This window comes from Pongo abelii, chromosome 17 (assembly GCF_028885655.2).
Source record: "Pongo abelii isolate AG06213 chromosome 17, NHGRI_mPonAbe1-v2.0_pri, whole genome shotgun sequence".
Classification (NCBI taxonomy): Eukaryota; Metazoa; Chordata; class Mammalia; order Primates; family Hominidae; genus Pongo; species Pongo abelii.
Window position 1 is genome coordinate 79,281,240 of NC_072002.2, and position 20,534 is coordinate 79,301,773.

The 20,534-nt window shown below is 36.4% G+C and overlaps 1 long non-coding RNA gene across 1 annotated transcript in view; it reads left to right on the top strand.

Moving 5' to 3' along the window:
* Nucleotides 1–20,534, top strand: part of LOC134760359 (uncharacterized) — a 335,124-nt gene that overhangs the window by 310,723 nt on the left and 3,867 nt on the right. The window contains exons 6-8 of the long non-coding RNA XR_010137687.1: nucleotides 8,147–8,284; nucleotides 13,208–13,286; nucleotides 16,870–17,049. This is a non-coding gene — a long non-coding RNA (uncharacterized LOC134760359). The remainder of the gene's footprint in view (nucleotides 1–8,146; nucleotides 8,285–13,207; nucleotides 13,287–16,869; nucleotides 17,050–20,534) is intronic.

Here is a 20,534-nt window from a genome sequence, read left to right on the forward strand (position 1 = left end):
TCTGTAAAAGGCAACTTCAAGGTCCAAGGAGGAAAAGTGCTGTGCATAATACAAGTAATCTCATCATGATGCATCATAGGAATATTGTAAGGAATAATGGAACACTATCTGTGAAATATGGAACTCTCCTCAGAGGACAGGTGCTCTGTAGTTTTCTTCTGTGTAACTAAGCTTTCTGACTCATAAACAAAAAGTGTATGTCTCCTATCCTACAGTCGTTTTTTAAAATTTGCACATATTATGTCCTTGGACCTTGAAAGATATCTGCAATAAGAACAAAAGTAGGAAAACTTTTATTTAAATGCTAGTCAAATGAATTTTAGTTTCAGTTATGTAGTAGAAAGCACGCTGACGTGGAAATTAGGGCTTACAGGCTCTAATCTCCTTTCTGTGCCTGGATTATTGAATCCCTTTAGAAGAGTGGTAGAACCATATGAACTGGAAAAACCTCTGGTGTGAAGCCATGATAAGAAGTAGACCTCCCTTCCCTTTCCCACCCTAAACTTTTTTGACTCTGGTTCCCCCCAACCCTCCCATCTGGAGTTTCTTGGGGACAGAAATCATGCTTGTTTTACATTTTTTTATTCCTAGTTATAAGTATGGTGTCAGGCAAATGGTAGGCCCTCAATAAACATTTGTGAGTGAATGTCTTACAAAATATAAGCCATAATCAAGAGTTGGGTAACAATATTTAGATGCAGCAATTCCAAAGCTTGACATCAGAGACAGCACTTACTGTTCAAAGATGACTGAGAAGTTGATATCATTAAGAGATTCTCCTGGGAAAGGAATAAAAACTGTCAGACTATGTCACATGGGCCAACTCTGAACAGATGCTGTGCTGAGGGATTTGGGAAAGAGCCCCATGAATTACATTCTAAAATTAAGTGTGCAAGATTGTATGTATTTCTGGCTGACGAGTGGAAATGGTTTGGTAGAGTTGATCCTGCTGTGTTTGAGTGAAGCCAACTAGAAGCTGTCTGAGTCCTTAGCACGCAGAAGGTTGAGGGCCAAGGGAGCTTGGTACCACCCTGCTCATCAGCGGGTTAACTAGAGTGCCATTTCAAGATCATCTATAAAAGATCACTGCAACTTGGAGTCTGAAAATAGTGTCCAGCATTGTTTTGGGATCCCTTAGAAAGGCAAATGTTGACATTTATTAGGTTGGTGCCAAAGTAATTGGGTTTTTGTCATTGAAAGTAATAGTAGTAAAAACCACAATTACTTCGGCACCGACCTAGGAGGTAATATTAGATTAGGAAATAACGTTTTAGTCTTCTGGATGCAAACTCTAAGTAAGATTAAACAAAAAAACAGCAAGTAAGACAAACAAAACAACAAAATAGATTTCACAGTTGAGAATCTATATGCTTTTATGTCCAATTATATTTCTTATTTCTAAATTTCCTTCCCGTTCTAAGGGAATTATCATTGAAATATTGTGATTGAAAGAAAGATTTGTTCTGAGAACATTTTTAGAAAATCCAAAACGATTTTGGATTTTAAGAAATCCAAAACTGAGTGTTCTAGGCATAGTGCAAAGCATTTATGACAATAAAATATCTGGAGTAGAAGAAAGAACAAAAATCTGCTTGACAAGCATGTTTCGAAAAAGGAGGGATAAGTTCAGATATGACTAGAAAAAGATGGCTTTAGTGTGTTCTTAAAGATAGATGCCTGGACTCCGTCCTGAAAAGTTCTGAATCAGAAAGTCTGTCTTTTGTCTGTTCTTCTTTTTATAGGTGTTTTCAAATATAAAGAGCTGCCACGCCCATGTAATGTTTGCTAATATCCCATGAGAAGCTTCTCAGCTGTAGGCAAACCATACTTGGCTTAAACACTATAAGCATCTTGCCCCATCCCTATGCCTGCCTGGAACATTGCCTTGGTTAGAGGTGTGAATAGAGACAATGTATGCTGGTCACAGCTAATTAGTGTGCTTTAATTTAGGTTTTCCTTTCTGTTCCATTTCATAAACCCTGACCTTTATCATAACTAACATCCCTCTCTTGCTTTCTCCAAAATTCCCCAGTTGTGAAAGTATTTAAATTATTTCTGTTATTTAAAAATAGCATGTTCATGTAATCATTTTAGAGTAAATCTTAATAGAGTTTGAGAGATGATTTCTGCCTTTATTAAAGAGCATGGAGGTACCTTAATTTGCTTTTTTAAGTAAGAATAATCTAAAACATTAGAATTCATAGACATGTGGAAAGGTAAGCATTTTAATACAGTGACAGAATACATTTAATCAGGTAAATGAATCTAATGAATGAGGGGAAATGCATCAAAATATCAGTTATTGACCCTTGGTAAATGAGAATTCAGGGTGGGTGATATTTTCTATGATATTTTATGACTCTAGTTGGTTTTTAATATTGCAAGTGAATGATAACTTCTGCCACTGCTTTGTCTTTAAAACACTTCAGAAGAATCACTGTATATCAATGGAAGGCTACAGCATGATATAGCTGCATAAAACTTATGCTAGTGCAAAGATGCTAAAGAGAATCATTTGTTTTCCTAATAGCTCTATTTCAGCAAACCATGGCCTTACCGAGAAATGCCCTGTTAGCAAAGCTGTCATTCTACAATGATCTCTGGATGCAAGAACGATGATAGAGCACAGGCTTCTGCATTTTTTGTAGAATATCATTTTTCCTTTATTTTTGAAAGAATTCATAATTTGGATTCTATTTTCCTTTGGCTAGAATAAAGTTTGATTCAAGGTAAAAACTCATCCAAGTAGGGAATTATACACTGGAGAAATATTTACAAGATGCACTGTAATCTTTCTAGCTAGAGTACATTAGATTTTCTTCTTATATCCAGGCACTTGAAATTGATACACTGAATATTTCCTTTTCCCCAGGTCATAGTATAAGAATAATATCATTTAGTTTACAAATTATACCTTGGGAGCCAAACTTTATGTAGTACCAAACTAAAGATAGGTTGATAGTGTTTTGGCAATTTACAGACCAAACATCTTCAATGCCCTTGGGCCTGCAGGAATAATGAGGAGGATGTGATTAAATGGCAGTCCCCTGCTTGAAATCTTTCTGCAGCTTCCCATCATCTTGGATTTAATTCAGACTCTTCACCATGGCCCACGAGGCCCTAAGGGATCCTGGCCTACACTCTCTCTCAGAGTTTATCTTGTATAATTCTTCCTTTTTACTATATTCCAGGTATGCTTGCCTTCTTAATATCCTTAACACACATCAGTCTCATTCCTCCCTTGTGGAATTTGCCCAAGCTATTTCCCCCACTGAAATGATTTTTTCATAGAGTGTTTACTTAGTTTGATTCTTTTTAATAGTCATATGTCAGTTTAAATGTTTTCACCTTTGAGAGGTTTTATGATCACCATTCCAGAGTAGGCTCCCAGACACTGAATTATCTTGCCCTACATTTTTTTTAAATAACAGTTATAACTACATTTCATATTTGTTTACTGTTTCTCACCCCCTCACTAGAAGGTAAGCTCTGTGAGATCAGATTCCCTGCTTGTCTCGTTGCTATACATGTGACAGTACCTGGTGATAATGGGCACTTACTCTTGTTGAATGAAGCAGTGAATGCATAAGTGAGATTCAATCTAAGGACAAAATAGAGCAAATGGAAGTTGATCTCTCTATATATTTCTTTCTCTCTCTCTTTCTGTTTGTCTCTCAATTTGCTCATGCTTTATTTTTACATTTAAATTCCATGGCAGGCAATATCAAAGGGTAGTTTCAAGTTTCAATTTCCTTCAAGCAAAAAATTTTATAGTTAAAGCATGATTTGGATATTTTTCTACATCCCTAGAGCCAGCACTCAGGGACTTGGACCTATTTGCAGCAAAGATTGATTAAGTTTCCAAAAATCTGGCATTTAACAGGAGTTTCCACATTGGTTCTATAAATCTACTGACCTAGAAAGGTCTTTTAAATGTCTCGTGAACACTACCAGACTGTTGCAATGTCAAAGAGATGAAGTAAATATCAGTAATCCAAGAAGTCTGATGCAAAATGGTGCCAACATGAGACTCTGCCATTACATATTTGTCCTTATTTCTTCTTTGGTCTAAACTGGTTTGTTTAAGATTCAAAGTTTTTCAACTTCTTTCAGTTTATATTGTTCTTCCAAATGGTAACCAATGACATCTTGACCTCATTATAAAATAGTTCCATAGGGGAAATATGAATGAATGAAGGGATGGATAAACAAATAATTTTAAAACATCAATGATGCTGATGAAAAGAATGGGTAATATATGGAGTTATGCTATTTACTGTAATATAATTTCCCTACTGGCCATGCTTAGTTGTTATTTTAATATTATATTTAACTTAAGGGTCAAAGGAAAAGCAATAACAGGAAATAAAAAAATGCTTATATCTTTATAATAAAAAATTATATCAAAATTGTGGCATGAAGCTAAAGAAGAACCTAGGGGGAAAAAAAGCTAAGGATACTGATATTAGAAAACTAAAGAGGTCAGATAAAGGAGATAAATATCCACCTTCAGAGGCAAAGGCTAAAAAAAGGAATACATCCAAAGGAAATAAAAAGACATTAAATATTAAGGTAGAAAATAAATTAATAAAATTCAAAAAGCTTATTATGTTAAAGTTTGGTATTTGAAGCAATATTAATACAAGCACTGATAAAATTTATTAAAACTAAAAATGGAAAACTTGAATGGAAAATATTAGAAATGAAAATGGGGACACATAACCACAGATACACAAAGAGTAAGAAGGTAGTAAGAAAACACTGTAAAACATTTATGACAATAAGTTTGAAAATTTAAACAAAATAGAAAATTCCAAGCAGAGCAAAATTGTCTAATTTTGTTTTGCTTGCAATGCTTCTGAAATGTTCTACATGAATGAAGTGTTGTATTTGACAGGGGCACTCTATTTCCAGTTCATCCTTCTGAAAAACTGACCTTTTTATTCATCTCATCTTGTTCACCTTTAGGAGGGATATAGGAAGTAGTCAAGTAGCCTTCAGCTGCAAGATTCGTTTTTGGTGACTCACCAAATGACTCTTTTGCCAAAGACGTCTATGTTATTGACTTATCCCAAGGACTACATTGTCATCACAGAAATCAATTTACTGGGGTTAGTAAATCTATTAAATGCAAACATCCAGTAAAAATGTCTCCAGTATGCAGATTTTTCCATTAATGATGAATAATAAATTAGTTAATACCTAAAAGGCAACTCAGGGTGGCAGAAAAAAGTTTCATGGGGTGGAAACATGCATGTACAGTATAAAGTGAGATTTGGGAACAAGAGGATCTGAGAATGAGAAGAGCTGAGATGAAAGAGGAAATGAACAAAAGGCCCCTAAGTCAGCATTTGAGCACATCTGGTGCCTGGCAGTTTTGGGCTGAGGGTGAAATTAAGCAAGAAAGAATAGCAAAGAAAAATATGTGCCTTTTATACTTTGTCTAGGGGCAGATGTGATACAGTGTTTTATTGGAAGGAGAACTAAACTAAAAGTCAAAAGAATTGACTGTTTTTTAGTTGCTGTGGGTTCTGCCTAAGACACTTGGCCTCTCCATAAAATAATGTTATTTATATAGGAATCCTCTAGGTCTCTCTTTGTTCTAACATTTTTTTTCTATACATTTTACTGCCACTCGCCTAGCCATACATAAAGCTACTACTTTCCCAGTTATCTCTTCACTAACAACAAAGCTTCTAATTTTCAAGTATCTATATGTCTTATTTCATTGATTTTGAAGTTACACACTCTCCTGTCCTTAAACTGTGGAGCTAAAGGATGTCAACTTATCGTTATTTTTATGGCTATGCTGCCTGTTTCAGTCACTTGTTAGCATTCATGTGTTATCATAAGCACTTTAGAGTCAACAATTAATCCTCAAAACAGCTCTTCCAGAGAGGCCCACAAAAGATTTTATAAATACTATTGAAATTCATCTCATGCCTCCATAGGAAAGTATGCAAGTGATTTTCTGACTGTATAAATATGATTCCATATCAAGTTTCAACTTAATAAATGGGGCATAGTCAGTAGCACATGTACTAATTAAGCTTCTGTTCTTTAGTATTATTGTGATATGTAATTGTTTATTAGCCTCAATAAGATGCTCTGCCAGGATGAGAACTGTCCATTTTGTAAAATTTATTGGCAGAATCTTAGAACCTGGAAGGAAAAACTAAGAGTACAATATAATTGACAGATATGTGTGAAATTTGAGCACATTATCTCTTATTCTCAGTTATGAATGGAGGTAACAAATTAAGTGGAATTCAGTCTAACAAGGAAGAGCTCTCACCTGATGAGAGCAGTAAAACATGATGTAAATGGATGAGTAAGTGAAACTTTAGCTGAAATTCCATCTTTGGAATGAATAGATGTTGTTTGAACATATATCCTGTCGAATACTTTCATGCTGGCTCATTTCCTATGGAGAATTCTAAACATATCAACAGCATACTGTTTCTATGGGGCTCCCATGAAGATGGCAAAATTACCAAGTATTTCTTATTAAAGTTATTTTCTCTGAATGGGTGTTAAAAATCTCATTCTTTTGTGTTCCTCACGCCTACGTTTTTTTCTCTGAGAGAACCCTACAAAGCAGCAGGAGATCACTGGGTAGTGCCCTGTGAAGAAATCGTGGGCAGAAAATGAAAAAAAAAGAAACAAAGATAAATCCTTTCCACTTCTCATTTCTGCACACACTTTTCTGCCCTGTGCAAGTTACTGTGGTGTAGACTAGAGTAGTCCTCTGTGCCTGGGCTTCAGCTCATATCTGTTTCTGAGCTTGTGCCATTAAAGAAAATAAGATTTTTTGCTTACTGCGTTGGTGTGAGGATTTGAGATAGTGCATAGGAAGGTGCTTAGCAAATTGTAAGGTGTGACAAAGTGTTTTCTATACCTTGTTGAAACAAACCTGAAGTAATTGGTATTAACATCTCTTGAAACTTCACATATGGTTGCATTTTAACTATAACAGTCAAACTACAAATGAAAATTCTGAGTAATTGAATAGTTTTGATATTTAGTACACGTGTATGACCATGTCTACACACACACACACACACCCCCACACACACACACCCTGAACTCTCAGTAATATACTACAGATTTCATAATATAGTACAAATGAAGCGACCTGTTATTTCTAGATTTAGGATGTCATGAAGGTAGGATAGAAGAAAGAAAATTTTCTCAGTTGGGCCAGGTGACACCGTGGCTGTCATGAGGCTCAATTGACTCAGAATGCTGTGAAATAGCGTGGTCCTGTCTGGGTGGCACCATATTACATATCAGCCAATGCTGCATTCCTAAACTTAGTGCAACTGTAAAGCCAGCATTTTGCTTTCTACCCTGACAGCAGGTCAGATCATGCAACACTTCAGTGAAAGCAAATAAAAACAGTTTGACAGTGCTAAATGTATTTTTAGATATTCCCTTAATTGGTCATGCCAAAAAATACCCTCCTTTGCCCCATACAAGGCTGATGGGCCAGTATTGAAATAATAGGTTAAAATTATTATGAAAAGAGATTATTTAACAGAACAGATCATGCTTCTTGTCTTGGGGCCTTCAGTTAACAAAAGTTCTCTCTCTCTTTAACCTACTTTAATTCACCTCACTTAGATGACAGCTTTTTTTTTTTTTTTTTTTTTTTTTTCAAATGAGCTAACAGAAATACAGCATCAAGGTTAGGAATTAATTCAAATCAAAACAGAAATGATGTGAAACAAAAGATAGTTTCAAAAGCCTGCAAATATATTAGGTAACACAGAATTCTGTGCAACTAGAATATATAATATCCTAAATATGAAGGAAAGCTTATAATGCATTGTGAAAATCAGTTTGGATAGAGCAAGTCTGACTTCTTCATGGAGATATAAATACAATACAATACAATACAAATAAATACAATAGATGTCTGCAAGATTGTGTAACTATGTCCATACAACTGTCTATGATTCAAATTTTTAAAAACCCAGGTTGACAAGAATCTGTAGGTGCTGTAAGATTTAATTCTGGATTGTGAAAGTTCCTTTATACCTTAGATTGTCAACAAAAGTTCCAGTGGTTTATTATATATCATAGCAGAAAGCCATCTTTTTCCAGATTGTTTTGTGTTCAAATAGCAATATTTCTGGCCCTCTAGGAATGACATGTTGTTTGGATTACTGAGCCGGAGAAGCCGCTGGACCATTGAGATTTAGTAGGCAATATGTTTGCCAGCCTTTTTGAAAATTGGAATGTTATTTTTGAACTTCATCAAAGAACATGCTGCATCTCTAAGGTGGGCATTATAAAATTAGTGAATATGTGGTTATCTCTCATTTATTTGTTTTCTACTGAACTAGAAGTTCAAAAATCCACCTTGAAGAGAAAGTTATTTGTCACACAATTTTGTTTAATGGTATTATTTACATGGATAATAATAAATAAACCTGCTGAATATTCACATTCAATTAAACACACACACACACACACACACACACACACATTCATACGCATACATAAACTCTCTGGACTACTGTTTTCATCCAAGTAAACAAATGTCACAAATACAAATATTGAGTTTGATATGCATCTGTTACCATAGAAATGCTTATTTGTGTTAATTAAGATACTTTACCTTAATTAAAGTTATTAATGGTTCTAGTACATGAAAAGTGGACTGGATTTGTTTTAGATTGATTTGGATGTCACCAGTCTTGCATTTTACAGTGTGCACCTCTCTTTGTGTGCACACAGAATTTGAACCTGTTGCATAAAACATTTGCTTAGAGTGCTGTGCTAACAAGATCATTGATCTATTTTTGTGTAGGGCAATTAGCTTCATTCCACTCGAAAGCCACACACTGCACCCCTGGTCATGATCTCTACCTTGTAAATGTTTGTCATGTGTCACAGGACAAATCTGGAGACAGAAGCAGTCTGGGTCAGCACAATTTCTTGATAGGAAAACAACTCAAGGACATTTCTGCTGATAGTAGGTTGGAGGACGTAGCATGTGAAAGCCAGAAGTGAAATTACAGACTGTTTCTTCCAGCCTACTCAGAGATATCATCTTTGAAAATGAAGACCAGTTCATAATAATCCCAGCACTATGGGAAGCCAAGGTAGGCAGATCACTTGAGGCCAGGAGTTAGATACCAGCCTGGCCACTATGGCGAAACTCCGTCTTTACTAAAAATATAAAAATTAGCCGGGTATGGTGGTGGGCGCCTGTAGTTCCAGCTACTCAGGAGGCTGAGGCAGGAGAATCACTTCAAGAATCACTTGAACCCAGGAATCGGAGGTTGCAGTGAGCTGGGATCGTGCCACTGCACTCCAGCCTGAGTGACAAAATGTGACTCTGTCTCAGGAAAAAAAAAAAAACAAACAAAAAACTTATAATATGCAGCTGTACAGATGCAATGTTATAATAGATATGTAATATATCTCATATCTTTAAGTCTAATGTGCTACTCACCCCACAGACACTGATGTTTTTGGGAGGGTAACAGCTTCAAGTTGACTTAACTATGGGAATATTTGGGACACAGCTCAAGTTTCCTATTTTTGAGGAAGCATTACAACAAATATATTGCTAGGTCTGTTCTTGCTTTGCTGGGTCTATGAGAGTAATAGAAACCTATTTTTGGAAAGCCATAATGTCACATAATCCTTGTGATTATTGTGTGTCATAATAGTAACATAATACAAATCTTTTGCAATGTCAATGTTAAAACATATTAATGAAGCATTTGCAGTTTCATATTTTCATTGAATATATTATTAGTGTTATGTAGAGTAAACAAAACAAAATATATTTTAGGGCAATAAATGCATATTAAATACTACCAAAGTTTATTTTTTCGAAGAAGACATCTCCGAATTGTAAAAATTTTCATATCGCTTTTCTTCTGTTCCCCCAAAACTGTAGTGGTGTCTGTAGTATAATTGAATAAAAGTAAAAGATTCAATTACTATTAAATGCTGCACATAGCAAGCCTTATTCTAGACAAAGTAGAACAATTTATTGTATATTTAAATGTCCTTATTTACCTTTTAATTATGCCTAGTTTAGTTTAATACTAAACTAAATAGGTTTAATATTGTGCAAATGCGGAGAATCAGAGATAAATTTGGTTAGTTCATGACCTCTAGGGATAGGTAAAACCTGTGCCCCTCATGTGGAGAAGGTGAAAAAGATGTAAGAAATATCCTCTGTAGTTTGAATGATGACCCATGAAAAGTAGTGTCCATAATTCCAGAACCTGTGAACATGAAAGATTTGCAAAACGCATCGTTGCAGATGTAACTACTTTAAGGGTCTTGAGATGACCTCTGAGTGGGCTCTAAATCCAGTAACAAGTGTCCTCATAAGAAAAAGAAGAGGAGACATAGATACAGAGAAGACCATTTGAAAATAGAGACAGATATTGAGGTTACGTGAGCACAAGTGAAGGAATATCTGGAGCTACCAGAAGCTGGAAGAGGCAAAGAAGGATTTTCCCTCAAAGGCTCTGGCAGAAATAGGGCTCTGCCTGCACCTTGATTTAGAACTTCTGGCTTCCAGAACTCAGAGAGGGTACATTTCTGCTGTTTGAAGACATTGTTTGTGTTATTTGTCATGGCATCTTTATGGAACTAGCATATCCCTTCTCTTATTTTCAAACTAATTGAGGCCTTCTGACAGCTGAAGGAAAGCCTTTAAAGTTCAAAGATGGGGCCCTCTGGTGGTGAAATTTAAGAGACTCTCTAGGGCAGGATTTCATACTTGGTTCTATTCAGGGATGTGGTTCCTGAATAGAACATGGAGGTAACTGATGTTTTCACCCGCTTGGAAAGTCTCCTCTGTCGACTTGTTGGATTATGGGGCCTTGGTAACATTGATAATGGCAGTAGTAATGATGATAAATATAATGTATTATTAAGTAGGGAGCTATCATACGTGCTGGGTATTATTCTGAGACCTCACAATAATCTTATGAGATGGTTGCTATTATTTTTATTGATGAGAAAAATGAGTAATAGAGGGGTTAAGTAATTTTTTCAATGTCAATAGCTAGACAGTGAGAGAGCTTGCACTTATGATGGCTACTCTATGCTTTCTTGAATGACTTAAAAAATTTCCTCTTATCTAATTTTATTCTCCTCCTTTGCACCTGCTCATTCTTTTATGAATATGCATACGTGTTTCTCTTAAAACAAAATAAAAACCAACTCTCCCAGCCCCCAAATCTCTCACTAGTTGTCACCTTATATCAAGACTATATTAAAAAATAATGAACAGTTAATATCTCCCCAACTATTCAACTATGGACTAGGTTGAATCATATGACATTGCTGATAATGGACTGATTTTGATGTATAGAATGGCAATCTTATCTGGTTCAATCGAATGCTTTTCAACCCAACGCAGTCAGCTTCCTACTTTTACCACTCTGAATGTACTCTTGAAAGGTAGACAGATCATGTCCCACTTACAAAATGCAGTAGTTACTTTTCAGCCTTCTTTTTATTAAAAATAGTTAAAACTAATAATAGCAGGTAATATTTGCTGAGTGCTTTTTATATAATCAGGACAGGACTAAGCGTTTCAGCCCTTGGAAGAGAGACAGCATCCTTTCCTCAATTAAAAGAGGATGGAACTGAAGCTTGGAGAGGTTGCGTAAGTTGCTCTCCATACTGGGCAAAGCTGGAATTCAAAGGCTGTTTTGTTTCACTATGAAACTCTTGATGGCTATGATATAACACTCTCTAGCTTTTGACACGATTGAGCATTCTCTTCCTGAACACTATTTTTCTTTCCTGACGTCTGTGAGACTACACTCTGTTCTCCTTTGACCTCAGGTCGCCTTCCTTTGTTTTGCTGACTCTTATGTCTCTGCCTAACTTTTTAAGTGTTCTTTCTAAAGGTTTTGTTTTTGACCCTTTTCTTATTTCACCTTACCTCTTCTCACCGTTTTTTTTTTAAACTTTACGCAGTCATCCTGTGGTTTCAATTATCACTTATAAACTGTTGACTCTCAAATCTCCCCCCAGAATTCTTCTCTGAGCCTCAGATGTAATTCACTGTTAGGCCTAACAGTTGGATAGCTTAGGCTGCTCAAAAACACATCTATTCACACCCTACACTTCACCACACCTAATTTTTTTATTCTCAATTTTGACTGAAATACTCCCATTGAAGAATCATGCAAGCTGGGATCAATTCAGTTATTTCCCCTTCTCTACTTCATCACAAATGATAGTCACTAAGCTTTATAGCTATTGCCTCCATAATAATGCTTCAATCTGTTTCCCTTGCTATTGTTTGAGCTCCCTGAAGCTGCTGTCTGATCTTTGCAACAGTCTTTGGACTAGTCTTTCTGTTCCTGTTGTTTCACTTTGAGTGACCTTCCCTGACTTAGGTGGCCTGCCATGGAAAGCTCTATTGGAAGAGCTGTTTTAGGTGGCGCAGCTCTTACCTAGTCCAAAGCAGCTAGGTCTGCTGTGTTTTGTGCCTCCCACAGAATATCTGATGTTTAATTAATATTTGTTGATTAAATACGTGAATTCCCATTTTCTGTGTCAATTTATAAGGCTCTTCAACGTATTATTTAAAAAGATGTCATTTTCACAATAAATTTTGGAGTAGGAATACAAACCCATCTTTATTTTATAGATAAGGATAAGTGGTTTTCCCAGTTATGAAGTGAATTGCAGAAACAGAATTAAGCTGAGATTTTTCTGATTCATAATTAGATTCTCTTAAATCTCTGTCAAAAAAAACCCCAGATCTATTTCTGCTCTACGCCCCTACAAACAACCCATTCTCTGATTTGTCAGAGTTTATTAATAAAAGCCACTTTGTAATGCTACCAGTATTAATATGTATCTGTAATTAGGTGTCACCTTGGAGGTTTCTGGGTCACCAACTACTCATATCAAGCCCCTAAAGTCCTCAGGCATTTTTTGATTAGAGTCTTTTTTTTTTTTTTTACTGTAATTTTATGGACATAAACTAGAACATAAGTTTAGTTTCCAGAAGTATCCCAGATCATTAAGGCATGTTCAACATCAATGCTTACATTTATTAGTAGGGGTATTAAGAATGGAATTGCATATTCATTTCACACGGCTGAGAAAGAACTCAGTCACAAGAAATTTAGGTTATGATGTTTGTTTTTCTGTTTCAACTCTCTATTGGCATTTTGCTCTTTGATTCCTGCTGCTAATTCTATTCTAGGCCTGCAAGATTATTCGGTGCCCATCCCATTTATGGACTGCAAACTTACTTGATTCCTGATAGCAGAGTTGAGATATAGGTAAAAGTCATTTTCAAAATGAGCTTTATTAAATATTAATATAATGTCAAATATATCTTATGACATATTCTTATGCATTTGTTTATATATAATATAAATAAAATATACACAAGTATATTTTAATATATTTTAATATATTTGTGTATATTTATATATTTTATAATATACAAATATTATTTTGTATATTATAAAATATACGTTCAAATATGTATACATATATGGATAAATTTATATATGTATATAAATTTATATATGTAGAAATAAATTATATACACGTATTTCATAATAATATACATGTTAAGTGTATCAAATAAATACAGAAAATAGAAATACATGATAGTGAGCATTTTCCTATCAGAATGAGTAAGAAGTAATTTATCTTAATGTAAAAGATAGGATTTAGAGTAGATTATGATTCTGTCAATTAAAGAACACATGACTTTGGACAATTTGGTTAACTCTGTATGCCTGTTTTCCTTTGTCATTAGAAATAACCATCTTTTTAGTGACGGACTACTTTTTATCATTAGAAAGTATTATAGGGCTGTGGTGAGGACTAATATAATAATTTAAAGCCCCTACCTTAGTTCCCGGTATATGCATAATAACAATTATGTTAATGGAAAAAAAACAAATTCTGTAAAACATTTTAAAGAGGTTTATTCTGAGCCAATATGAGTGACCACGGCCCAGCAAAGATAGTCTGGAACGGTCCTGAGGGAGTGCCCCTAAGGAGTTCTGGTTAGAGTTTGGTTTTATACATTTTAGGAAGACAAAAACGGTGGGTAAAATTATAAATCAATACATAGAAGGTATACATTGTTCCAGTCTAAAGAGGTGGTATATCTTGAAGTGGAAGCTTATAGATCATAGGTGGATTCAAAAATTTTCTGACTGGCAGTAGGTTGGAAGCGTTAAGCTTTGACTAAAGACTTAAAAGTCAGTAGCAAGGATCAAGATAAGGGGGTTATGGAGAAAAAGACTCACTATGCAGATGAAGCCTCAGGGTGGCAGCCCTCAGAAAGGATAGATGGTAAAATGTCTCTTTAAAGATGCCAGATCCTCAGCCAGGCGCGGTGGCTCACGCCTGTAATCCTAGCACTTTGGGAGGCCGAGGCGGGCGGATCACGAGGTCAAGAGATGGAGACCATCCTGGCCAACATGGTGAAACCCCTCAGTCTCTACTAAAAATACAAAAATTAGCTGGGCGCGCGCCTGTAATCCCAGCTACTTGAGAGACGGGCAGGAGAATCGCTTGAACCTGAGAGGCGGAGCTTGCAGTGAGCCGAGATCCCGCCACTGCACACCAGCCTGGCGACAGAGCAAGGCTCTGCGCAAAAAAAAAAAAAAAAAAAAAAAAAAAAAAAAAAAAAAAGAATGTCAGATTCTCAGTTCATTTCTCCTAGGTCTGGGAAAGGCATAGAAAGGGAAGGCCTGGCCTCCTACATTAATGGAGAGAGTTTTCAGATGCAAATTTCTGCCATAAAAATGGCTTTGCAGGGCCTTTTAAAAATGTGTTGAAGAAATACATTTTGGGGTAAAATATTACGATTTTCCTTCAGGATCTGCTATCTGTGATGCTGTGCCAAAGTAAGGTTGGAAAGTAAACCATGTTATATAAGGTTAATTAAAAACCTTGTTTAACAAGATTTTATGGTTTGTAGTGTTTGGCTTAACCCTTGCCTTGCAGAGTCTTGGGTCTTTATTACAATTTTGCATCTCATATTGAGCCCCTAAAGTCCTCAGGCATTTTTTTGATCAGCCTTTTTTTTTTTTTTTTTTTTTTTTTAAGTATCGTTTTATGGACATAAACTAGAACATAAGTTTAGTTTCCAGAAGTATCCAGATCATTAAGGCGTGTTCAACATCAATGTTTACATTGATTAGTAGGGGTATCAAGACTGCCACAAGGAGCCTATTTTGTGAGTCTTAAAATCTCTGTTTTAATATTAATGCCAGTCAGTTATGCTCAAACTCCAAAAGACAGAGTATAATGAGGTGTGTCTGACCTGCCTGTCTGTCATGGCTGAGAATTAAGTTGTTTAGGTTTTTCTGGGGTCCCCTTGGCGGGGAGTAGATCTGGTCAGTCAGCTGTGGGGCCTACAATTTTATTTTTCATTTGTGATTACTGTATTCATAGGAGACTGACAAGAATGTGAAGAGCTTAGAAACTGATGAACTAAAATGACAGAAATAAAGACATTGAATAAATATAGCTAAACCTTGGGGCTAACTTTTCAATAAGCAAAGCCATCAGACCTGGAAATGGTTTTTATAATACAGTGGGTAGCCAATAGCTGGAAGGGTTTAGGTAGCGGCATTATTATGATTGTGGGAAGTGGAACTACAGAGAAAATTCTTTTAATTAGGTGGATAAATTAGTAAGATGACATTTTGAGATTCCTTTGAAGCCCAATATTATTTGATTTTAAAGCTGAGATGCTCACTACCTGGGGTAACAGTTAAGTCTCTTAGTGATTGGTGTCAGCGTGTGATTGAATTTAATATCCTCTCAGAGTCTTAATGGAGAACAGATTTAACCAGAGTTGGGGAGAGCTCAGTGGAGCTGGGGGATTACACCACAGAGTAACCAAGATGAAGGTATCCATCAGAAGGAGGCCCTTCATTCCTTAGAGAGGGGTGATAAAAGTTGCTGAAAACTAACTTTGCCTAGTTTGCTTGGGTGAGCCTTTGCTTTGTCCCAATTACATTTAATTAGAATATCTAAATTAGTCATGGTGCTTGAGAAATCTCAGCTTTTGAAATATAATCGTTGGTAAGTGTTGTCTCTATACCCTGTTTCCTATCTCCTAGTAGCCCTTTATTTTTTTCTCTTTGCTGAAAGAGAATCTGCTATTTTAGCAATTTGATGAGATTTTCAAATTTCAGAAGGTTATGGAACTTCAGGAATCTGTAATTTAGATTGAGAAAGTGCGAGGAGAATAGGCAGTTGAGTTCTCTCACATTTAGGGTCAGTTCTGTTTATGGTGATTGCAAAATGAAGACTGGTTTTGAAGCAGCCACCAGGGCCCTCTGTGGAATTCTGAGTAGACCTCGTTCAATAAAAGCCAGCTAAGTCCATCGGGACTCTTAGGTGATCTCTTATTTGTCCACAGACGAAAGTTGGTGGACAGTTAGCTGTGGACTAACTTTAAGGTGAGTCTACACACATTTGAAAGGGAGTACTGGGCATACTTATTGAGCACCTATTATGCTATTATGGGCTAGTTCAAAAAGACACTTTGGTGTGAAAGTTTCCTTATTAAAATGTTATTTGATTGTTAATAGTGGTATTACATAACATAAAATTTACCATCTTAAAATTTTTTAAGTGTACAGCTCAATATCATTAAGTACATTTGCATAGTTGTGTAACCAATTTCCGGAACTCTTTTCCATCTTGAAAAATGAATATTCTATAAGCATTAAACAGTAACTCCCAATTTCCTATCCCCCACCAGGCCCTAGCAAGCACCATTCTATTTTTTGTCTTTATGAATTTGTCTACTCTAAGTACTTTGTATGCATGGAATCATACAGTATTTACCTTTTTGACTAGTTTCCCTTAGTGTCGTGACCTCAGGGTTCATCCGTGTTGCTGCATGTGTCAGAATTTCTTTCCATCTTCAGGCTGAATAGTACTCCGTTGTATGTATATACCACATTTGGTCTATTCATTTGTCTGTCGATGGACATGTAGACTGCTGCTTCATTTTGGCGACTGTGGTAACCCTGCTATGGACATGGATATGCAAATAACAAGGTTAGTCTTAGACACACATGTAAAGAAGAGCTTATTGTGCATTTTCACAAAAAGAACATGAAAAGAACTTTGATGAAACACCACTGATGGGACTCTTCATAAGATGTCTTATTTCACTCAATCCCCACCTCAACTTTAAGAGGTAGTGTATTAGTCTTATGAGAGGAAGCAGTTTGTGTGTGTGTTTGTGTATGTGTGTGCACATGTGTGTTTTTTAGCGGAGTGATAAATAGTATCTTGAGTCACATTGCCTGGATTTCCATTTCATCTCCGCTACTTACCATCTGTGTGAACTTAGGAAAATTACTTAACTTCTGTGTCTCAATTTTCTCATGGAAATGATAACTGTTTAGAGTATTAAATCAGCTTATGCATGTAAATATTTCAAAACAGTGTCTATACTAAGCACTCATTGATATTTATTATTATTATGAGATTTCCTTCCTTCTTTTCTTCCTTCCTCTTTCACTAATTCTCTCCCTCTCTCTTTTGCTTTTTTTCTTGTACAAGTGAAGAACTTGAAGCCTAAATGACATGGTTTGGTGAAGATCATGTAGTTATTGATTGACAAAACCAGGATTTGAATTAAGCTTTTATGAGTCTAATGAGAAAGCTCTTTCCAGAATTTTATTGCTCCTTCTCCTTGTTAATAAATAATAAAGCTCACTTTGAAATCCAAATTATTGTATGTGGACTTAATTAATTGGTATGTTATTTAGTAAATGTTTATTGAGTATCTACTATGTGTCAGTCACTATGTTAAGTATAGGGAATGCCCTTGTAGGCTAGGAAAAGCAAGCGAATATCTTAAATAATGGGGTGTAAGAAAGAAAAATAAATCAAGTAAGAATCAATTCCTGAAATATATGAGATTTAAAAGAGTTAAAAGCCCCTTATTATAGTGAAAGTCTTACTAAGTTTTAGGTAATTGTTATAAGAGCTGATTTTCCTTGCATCACAAAAACACATCTGTGTATTTTAATCTTGTTTCCATTCTTACCACCTCCTCCCCTCAACTCAACACTACTTCAATGTTTGAAAGAAAATAATTTGCACAATCATTGCTTCTGGTTGCTCAGAGCTTTGTCTCATGGTGAGAGGTGATAAATGGAGAACAGTGAGAAGGAAAACAACTCTTTTCTAAACTTTGCTCCTTCCCTTAACCCTTCAATGCCCAACGCTGCTTAATTAAGCAACTAGCACCTACCCTACTAACTTAAATTCCCAGGGCAAATCCCCAAAGCCTCACTTTCTTTGTATTTTCTTTACTAAGCAAGGAGCTTGCCAGCTTGAGGTGCCTGTGTGATATGTAAATGATGCCCTGAATTGTTTTTTGTATTCCACTTGGCACTGGAAAGGCAGTTTCAGGACTGTCATCTTTGCTGAAAGATATCAAGCCTCAGACGTCAAGGAAGATTTTCCATTTAATTCCGAAAAGCTGGATATTTGCTTCCTAGCTCTACTGATTTACATCAGTTTGTTTGATTTATCTGCAATGATGTAAAGGCCGCTGCTGCTTTTTTCACCTTACAGAATCTGAGGTTAATTAGTCTCCAAGGACATAAGTACTTGAAGATGTTCTGTGTGTAGTTGAAGCTGTGGAAGCTCAAGTGCATAGAACACTAATGTAGCAAAGTTGGTGATGGGAACTTGGTGGGGACATGCCTGGTAAGGTAAAATGAGGAAGTTAACAGCTTCATCTCTCTTTTCTACTGAAGTCTGGAGGGAGAGCTCTGCTATACAGAATTCTAAATCAGAAAATGTCCTCCCTTGTGAAAAAGGGAACCCGAATCTGGATTAGGGTCCCAAGAAATTCTCTTGCAGATGTGATTCCTGGGCTGCCTTTGCCTAGTTCCCATGTATATGTACATGCATAATCTTTCCAGATATACATAGGCTAATCTTTCCAGAATTCATCATGAGAGGAATTCCTGGGCTACCTTAGCCTGGTTCCCATGCCTGGGACCCATTTGTGCTGGTTGACCTTTGCAACCGTGGAGTCCCACACTCTTTAGGAAGATGATCTTGGAAAAGGAAAGGCACTCCAAATTGGACCTGCTGCAGGAAGGCTGTAATGACTCCCATCTCTCTTGAAACTCCTTTTAGACTTCTCCTTTCCAAAGTGTGGCATGTGGTTGGTACCCAAATAACTTTCAATTCTCAATAAACTGGGCCTAGACAATTGCATCTCCTACTAGGCCTTTTCCTTGTCTCAGAACTGCATCTGGCTTTTGCCTTTGCACCAATCACTGAGGACTTATTTAACTGTAACTTTAAGGTCATCAGACCAAGGGCAATGTTCTTTAAAAGCTTTCTTGAAAGTTCCTCTGAGGCTGCTGTGAAGAATCTCTTCTTGCAACACACATTGACCTATCTCGTCTGGCACATACATTATATGGGGAATACATGCACTCTTTGTGTAGCTGTCTGGCGGTGTAAGGGCCTATAGTGAAAACCTTCTAAATCCACTAAAATTAGGGGCAATGTCTTTACACCTCAAGAGAGTTTCTTAGATGGAGAAGAGAAACACTCATGATGTGGCATTAAGGAGACAAAATATGTGAAAGGTCTTGTATTAGTCTGTTCTCTCATTGCTACAAAGAAATACCTGAGACTGGGTAATTTATAATGAAAAGAGGTTTAATTGGCTTACGGTTCCTCAGGGTATACAGGGAGCATGGCAGCATCTGCTTCTGGAGAGGCCTCAGGTAACTTTCACTCATGGCAGAAGGCAAAGTGGGAGCAGGTACCTTGCATGACAGGGGCACAACCAAGAAAGAGGAGGCAGATGCTGCATACTTTTAAACAACCAGATCTTGTAAGAACTCTTTCACTAGGACAGCACTAGGGAGATGGTACTAAACCATTAGAAGCCTCACCCATGATCCAATCATCTCCCACCATGCCCCACTTCCAGCATTGGGGATTACATTTCAACATGAGATTGGGGTGGGGACACAGATCCAACCCATATCAGGTCTCTAATATCAGAGATACTAACATCTTGCATTGCAGGTGTCATCCTTGCCTACCTCTAATTGTGTGAATCTTAGAGCTGTTGGTGATGTTGCAAGACTGCTTGGGGATATTGCCACGGGGTCTTTCACCATGGTAACTGTTTCCAATGGTGGCCTTGTACACGGATAGAAGGGACAAGAGATCTTGGGGCAAATGTGGTGAACCACTTATCTCCAACACATATAAAAGATTATTTTCATAAATACCATATATTACATGTTGATAGCAGGCTTGTGGGTGCACATTGATTAGATGTACCCCCTCTGTGTCTCAGAAGATCCTTAAAATAAAAATTAGCAGGACTAACATTATTTTTAAAAAAATTATATCATTCAAAACATGGGTAATTGAACAATTTTAAAACAACATTTTCTGAATTCTTCACAGATGAATGTGATTTCACTATAATTGTTGAGAAGTGTTGGTGAGAGGAACTCTTATTTTTCTTCTAAGAGCCAAGAATTAGG